This window comes from Simochromis diagramma, unplaced genomic scaffold, assembly GCF_900408965.1.
Source record: "Simochromis diagramma unplaced genomic scaffold, fSimDia1.1 OVJJ01000304.1, whole genome shotgun sequence".
Classification (NCBI taxonomy): domain Eukaryota; kingdom Metazoa; phylum Chordata; class Actinopteri; order Cichliformes; family Cichlidae; genus Simochromis; species Simochromis diagramma.
This window is the reverse complement of record NW_024387030.1, coordinates 16,938,272-16,945,275: the sequence shown is the minus strand read 5'-3', so window position 1 is coordinate 16,945,275 and position 7,004 is coordinate 16,938,272. Positions and strand designations below refer to the sequence as shown.

Genomic DNA, 7,004 nt, shown 5'->3' with positions numbered 1-7,004 from the left:
AAAGCTATAAAGTCCCAATTTCATTGCAAACATGAAAATCAGGGTACCTACACCAACCCCCTACCCCCCCCAAAAAATAGAATTGCATTTGTCACAGCCAGACCCCAACCCAGGGCTCTAGACTAACTTTTTGCCATGGGCGTACCGGTACGCCTAACTTTTTAAAGTTAGGCGTACCGGCACAAAAGTTAGGCGCACACAAATTTTATAATAATTTATATAATATAATGTGTTTTTCTGGATACACTGTGCTTTTTCAGCATTCAAAGATTGATGACACCGTGTCAGAGCACTGGCTATGAATTTCAGAAGGATCAGGCCTTAACTTAACAGAAAAGTTAGCAATAGTTCTTTTCCTATTACAGCTACATCCACTTCTGTCGTGCCTAGGCTGCTCACTAGGGCTGGGTATCATCACTGATTTCTATAATCCATTCGATTCCTGTTTTCAAAGTCCCGATTCGATTCAACTTGGCCTCAGACAGTCAGAAATATTATAATTCTGATCATTTATCAGTACTGACTTCTTCAGAATTGTGAACATCACAGCAGATGCCTTTGTGTGAAAGTAACTGAGAATAAAACACAGAAAAACATAAAGTTTAAATTTCTTCAGTATTGAACAACAGAAAAAATAGGCTTTCTTGTCTGAGGTCATTTAAGTGAAAAAAAGAAAAAGAAAAGAAAAAGACAGCAGCGCTGTAAACAACCGTAGACTGGTGGGTAATAAGCGAATGAATAATACAGAAAACAGAGATTGGAGACGGGAAACTGTTCTTGAAGTACAGAGAGAGAGATAGAGAGAGAGCTAGCTGTGCATGAAGTGTGATTTTAATAGTCATGGAAGCAAAACAGCAAAATTCATGACGACATTGATCAAATGTGAAGCGCAGTTTGCTGCTTCCTTTGCTGCTGGCTCGGTGGATTTTGGTTGGAGAGAGACAGAACCTGCAGCTCAGAATCAGCGCAAAAAGAGGTAATCACAGCGCGGACCGGACGCATCAGAATCGCTAAGCTCCGACAGCGTGTCCGTCTACGGGCCGTCGGGTGAGAAAGCCGAGAAAGACAAAGTTGATTCTGATGCGTCGGTCCGTTCTGTGTTCACGTCTTTGTGTGGAATCCGTGTACCTGCTCTCATTTGCTGTTTGGTTGTTGTTGAAATGGTTTTGTGAGCTTTAATCTGAGAATCTGGCGTTTCTGGCAAAACACAGTTATATTTAAAAGTCGATTCAGGATTTAATGAATTGATATCGCTTTATTCAAGCTACTCACCTCCCACTTCCACCTGCACTTTCAACTGGACCATGGCCAATCAGAGGTCCTGCCCCTTACTATCTCTGATTGGTTTAGTCCACGATAGGGGCATAATGTGTGTCTGTTGTTGACCACAGGGAAGGTTGCAGATTTTTTTTTTTTTTTGCTACCCGAACATTTGGTCGCACAGGTGCAACCAAATTTTTTTTTTGTAGTCGCACCACTGAAAAATTTGGTCGCATTTGCGACCAAATTGGTCGCACTCTAGAGCCCTGCAACCTCTTTCAGGGTGCCAGATCAAGACTGCGATGTTCATAGTTTCTGGGCAAGGCAGAGCCGGGGAAGATGAATAAATCAATCAGATGTCACAAACATCAGTGGAACACCAACGCATTCATTCAGCAGCAGTCAGCTCCATTTCCACACAGAACGTTTGCTTTGGAGATTCGGGAACACAAAGAGTGGCAGTGTGGTGATGCACATGAAGCCATGCATTTTTAAAAATGCAGCAGCCCTGTTTTGCAACTGATGACAAGAAATTTCTTCACCTATTCTCCTGCAGATTTTATGATATTCTTAATAAGGTTTTGGGGAAAAAACATACAAGAGGAAATGTACTCAGCAACACTCCTGAAATCTTTTTCTCCAAGTTACTTCGACACTAAAAAGCATTAATTATAAACAGGACTGGCAAGATGGCGCCTGTGTTTGGCTGTGCCGCTGCCTTCGTCCGTGTGTTTGTTTACTTTATATGTTATGCAAATGTTCTTGCTTCAGTCTTGTCCGGTGTCATCTCCCTTCGGATTTATGATCGCCAGGCGTTACTGGCGATCAAATCTGCTATGGATAACTTTCAGAGTCAACGATACGACGTTGTTTTCCCACCGCCGCTTGAGCGCGACGCAGCACCCGGTTTACCTCCACTCTTGCCGGTCAGCTCAATTTTGCTTCAGAGGCCTCGTCGGAGGAAGTGGTCCTGCTCCGTCGTCTTCGGAAAGAGGCAGATCTTCGGGGGCTTTATTCCTGGGCTGCTAGCGGTAAGATCCGCCTGAGACTTGTCAGAGCTGGATTAATCGCCACAACCCACTGTGTTTACCACCCAGGCTTCCACCTAAAAGCATGGAAAGCAATGCCTCATCGCGGCAGGAACCCTGTTTTGCTGCACAGCTTACCGCATAGTACTAACTCTGTTCCTGGAAACTCTACCCCTGTCCCGGTGGGTCGCAGCGTTAAGTGGATGTTAATTAATGCCCGCTTAATTGCCAACAAGTCTTATATCTTAAATGAGTTGTTCTGTACGGAGAAGCTTGATTTCATGTTTATCTCTGAGACGTGGCAGCGTGAGAATGAAGGCTCACATCTTTTAGAGCTGTGTCCCGCTGACTGTTCATTTCTCAGTGCACCTCTGATATCTGGACGAGGAGGTGGAACAGCGGTAATTTTCAAAAAGACATTTTTATGCCAGATGATCTCCTCAAGCTGTTACAACTCTTTTGAGATGATTATGATGAAAATCGGACGAGAACAGCCCATATACGGCATTTTAATTTATCGTTCACCTGGGTCTGCTGCACCTTTTCTGTCAGACCTACAAGAATTTTTAACTTCCACGATTAAACTGGGCAAGGTCATCATTGTTGGTGACTTCAACATTCATGCAGAGGACTCATCAAATAGTACCACTAAGGAGTTCCTGAGCATTATGGACTCTTTCAATTTTGTTCAACATGTATCAGGTCCTACTCACACAGCTGGGCATGCTCTGGACTTGGTCTTCACCTGTGGTGTTTCCCTTGACCACATGAACTTAAATGATGTGTCTTTTAGCGACCATAAGTCAGTCTTTTTTAATGTATCTTTCAATTCAGAGTCTCTTCCCCAAAGTTTTATTAGGTGCAGGTGCTTTATTGATGACTTTGTCATTTTAAAGTTTTCTTCTCTTTTTAATTTTAAACCTTCTTCTGACGATGTCGACATCCCTATTAATTCTTTTAATGAACACTGTCTTGCCATTCTTAATCAGGTTGCTCCTTTCAAAAGTAGTCATTGCACTGTTAGTTCCTGCACACCATGGTTAAATAATCAAACCCGTGGTCTTCGACGCTCCTGTCGAAAAGCAGAGTGTCTCTGGAAGTCCACTGGGCTGGTTGTCCATCGAGAACACTTCAAAGAACTTCTTCACTTATATAATGAGTCAGTCAAACAGGCCAGATCCTCTTACTTCAATAATCTCATAAATCGTCATAAAACTAACCCAAGAATTCTATTTGATACTATCAACAGTATTGTTTCTCCTCCAACTCAGCATGCTGTGTTACTTTCTGACGAAGACTGTAGCACTTTCCTCTAGTGATGTGTCCGTCACGAACGAAATGGCTCTTAGAGCCGGATCTTTGACGCAAACGACGCGAGCCGGCTCCTTATCGCGAGCTGTGGGTTGTTTTGTTTTTTTCTCTCACCCTCTCTCTCGCACTTTTTTTCCGCTTCACTCCGCATGCGAGCCTTGTGCTTTACGCTGGGAAGAGGTGGGAGGGGCAGAAGTTACACTCAGTAGCACAGGAATAGAGCGGGAGGGAGAGAGAGAGAAAGAGAGCCAGGGACAACAACGTCACATTAGAAAGGTATAGTAATCATCCACAACTATTTTCAGTTGCAGATGATAAAGGATTCAGAAAGTTTATTCATGCAGGCTCATATGACAGAGAATATGCATGTTCTTTTTGTTTTCATATTATAATTTATATTTAATTGTGTTGTGGTTTGCAGTGTTTTGTGTTGTTTCACTTTAAATTTTTTAAAGGAAAAAGCTGAAAATTTAAATAGTTAAAAGTTGAAATGTGAATAGTTGGTTTTTGTATTATATGATTTATTTATTACATTTTATGTGGAGTGAATAAATAAAAGTATATTTACGGTGGCCCCTAGAGACAAAGCACATACAAACTCCAAAGCACGTAAAAACTCAGAAGCACATAAAAACTCAGAAGCACATAAAAACTCAAAACACGTACAAAAGACAACAGAAGTGCTCCAGGACGCTGGGCGCAGAGTTGAGCTTTTGTTACCTAGTGGCTACACAAGCCAGCAAGTACCAACGACCGGATTTGGTGTGTGGTAGTAACAGGTAAATGAACTTTTTTTTAAAAATTATTTGAATATATATGAGTGCTTGTGTATAAACACACAACCAACACACACATGCTTTCAATTGTATAATTTAAGTGATCTAGGTAGCTCTGTTTTGAAGTTCAGTTCATGCTAGAAAAGTCTTTTGGAGTTTGTACGTGCTTTGTCTCTAGGGGCCACTGTACATATTTACATATAAACATATATAAATAAAACCACTTTTTTTTTACATTAGTAATTCCTTTTGTGCATAATTTTATATTATTGTTAATAACAAATTAATTAAAGCAACAAAACGACCTGAAGAGCCGGCTCTTTTTAGTGAGCCGAACCGAAAGAGTCGGTTCTCTAAAAAGAGCCGGAAATCCCATCACTACTTTCCTCAGTTACTTTGTAAATAAGGTGATGGACTTGAGATCCAAAATCTCCTCAAGTGCCTCCCCTTATGAAGATGCCCCTTGTTGTCCCGGGTCATTTACTTCTTTTTCTCCAATCACACTCAATGACTTAATTGCAGTAATAGGTAAAATGAAATCCTCATCATGCTCCTTAGATATATTACCTCCCTCTGTCCTGTCTGGGACTCTCACCAGCATTGGTCCCACACTACTATCCATCATCAACAATTCACTGAGGCAAGGCTGTGTCCCGTCCTATTTTAAACATGCTGAGGTAACCCCTCTGTTAAAAAAAAACAGAATCTAGATCCTACCTCCCCTAGTAGTTATCGTCCTATTTCAAGATTGCCATTTATAAGTAAATTACTAGAAAAAATTGTAGAAAATCAGTTCAGGTCCTTACTATGCCGATTGCAGATTTTTGACCCTTTTCAGTCTGGCTTTCAAAAGCAGCACTCTATGGAGACCGCTCTCTTAAGGGTCTATAATGATCTACTAATGGCATCTGATGCAGGAAATTGTTCCGTGATCATTTTGCTAGATCTTAGCGCAGCCTTCGATACCATTGACCACAAAATCCTACTCAACAGGCTGAAGGTTCTGGCTGGTATATCTGGCACCGCCTTAGACTGGTTTTCTTCCTACTTATCAGACAGGACCTTTTCTGTTAGGACTGATAGGTTCTCTAACACTGCTGCCCTAACCTGCGGGGTTCCACAGGGTTCAGTATTGGGTCCATTATTATTTTCTTTTTATATGCTTCCTTTAGCTGGCATTATTTAGTCTTTTAGTGACCTGTCTTATCATTTCTATGCCGATGACATTCAGCTGTATATGTCCTGGATGTCAGCTGGATAGGCTGTCCACCCTAGTCCAGGCTTTAACTCAAATCTCTGATTGGCTTTCTTACAATTACCTCGTTTTAAACATGAACAAGACAGAGACCATGATCATTGCTCCTCCTGATCTATATTCTAAAATCAGTCAGGTTCTTGCCCCTTTCTGTTCTTCTGCTAAGCCAAATATTCAAAATCTTGGAGTAATATTTGACTCTTCTTTGGGCCTTGACTCACACGTGAAATCTCTGTCTCGTTCCTGTTTCTTCCATTTAAGGAATATTTCTAAATTGCGACATGTGGTCTCCTTAGCTGAACTGGAAAAAATTGTCCATGCATTTGTGTCATCGCATTTAGATTATTGTAATTCCCTGTTTACCAGCTTGGATAAATCATCTCTTTCTCGCGTCCAAGCTATACAAAACGCAGCAGCCAGACTACTAACACGCTCTAGCAAGCGAGCTCACATCACTCCTATTTTATGTTCTTTACATTGGCTCCCAATAGATTTTAGAATTCATTTTAAAATTATTGTTTTAACGTACAGAGCACTAAATGGCCAAGCCCCAGATTATTTATCCAAGCTTCTCACTCGCCGTCTCCGTTCACAGACTCAGAGTTTGTTGGTTGCTCCCAGAACACGTCTGAAGACGAAAGGGGACAGAGCTTTTCAGTCTGTGGCACCAAGGCTGTGGAACAGTCTACCTCTACAACTACGTTTGGTTGACTCTGTGGAATCCTTTAAAAAACAGTTAAAAACTTTACTGTTTAAACAAGCTTTCTGTTGACCAATGCGTTTTATATTTTTAATTTACATTTAAACTCTATATTGTGTATACTGTGCATTTTGCTAGTTATCGTACTGTTTATTTTAATCTCTGTGTGCAGCGCTTTGTGACTACCTGTCTATGAAAAGCGCTTAATAAATAAACTTTACTTACTTTACTTACTTACTAAACACAAACTAAAAGTAGAATTTTTTTATTTAACTGAATGTAAGATCCAATCACTTCTCTCATACTGTAACTTTGTGTGGTACACATTGCATTGACATTTATTTTCAATTCCAATTATGCATTTGCAAGAAATGAAAGTAGACATGACCTGTTTTAACAGTACATGTCTACTTGCATCAGAAAAACATACCATAAGTAATAACTTTCATATCTACCTGTTGTGTAGACACTGACTTGCCCGCCTCGAGCTGGAGCTAATATAAGAGTGAAGTACACACAAAAGCAAACATGCTATATACCTGTATAAAAGGAACAGCCAGAGCAAATACAGTGTGTTGTAGTGGAAATATAATAATACTTCTATTGTGTTTTCTACTATACATACATAATAAGGAACTGCTGGTGATTAAGGTATCTAGCAAGTTACATATTTC

At 40.6% G+C, this 7,004-nt stretch overlaps 1 long non-coding RNA gene across 1 annotated transcript; it reads left to right on the top strand.

Moving 5' to 3' along the window:
• The first annotated feature begins 3,488 nt into the window (after positions 1 to 3,488).
• Positions 3,489 to 6,206, top strand: LOC120740190. The gene is made up of 2 exons (XR_005697330.1): positions 3,489 to 3,603; positions 4,767 to 6,206. It is a non-coding gene; the product is annotated as an uncharacterized LOC120740190 (long non-coding RNA).
• The last annotated feature ends 798 nt before the right edge of the window (positions 6,207 to 7,004 follow it).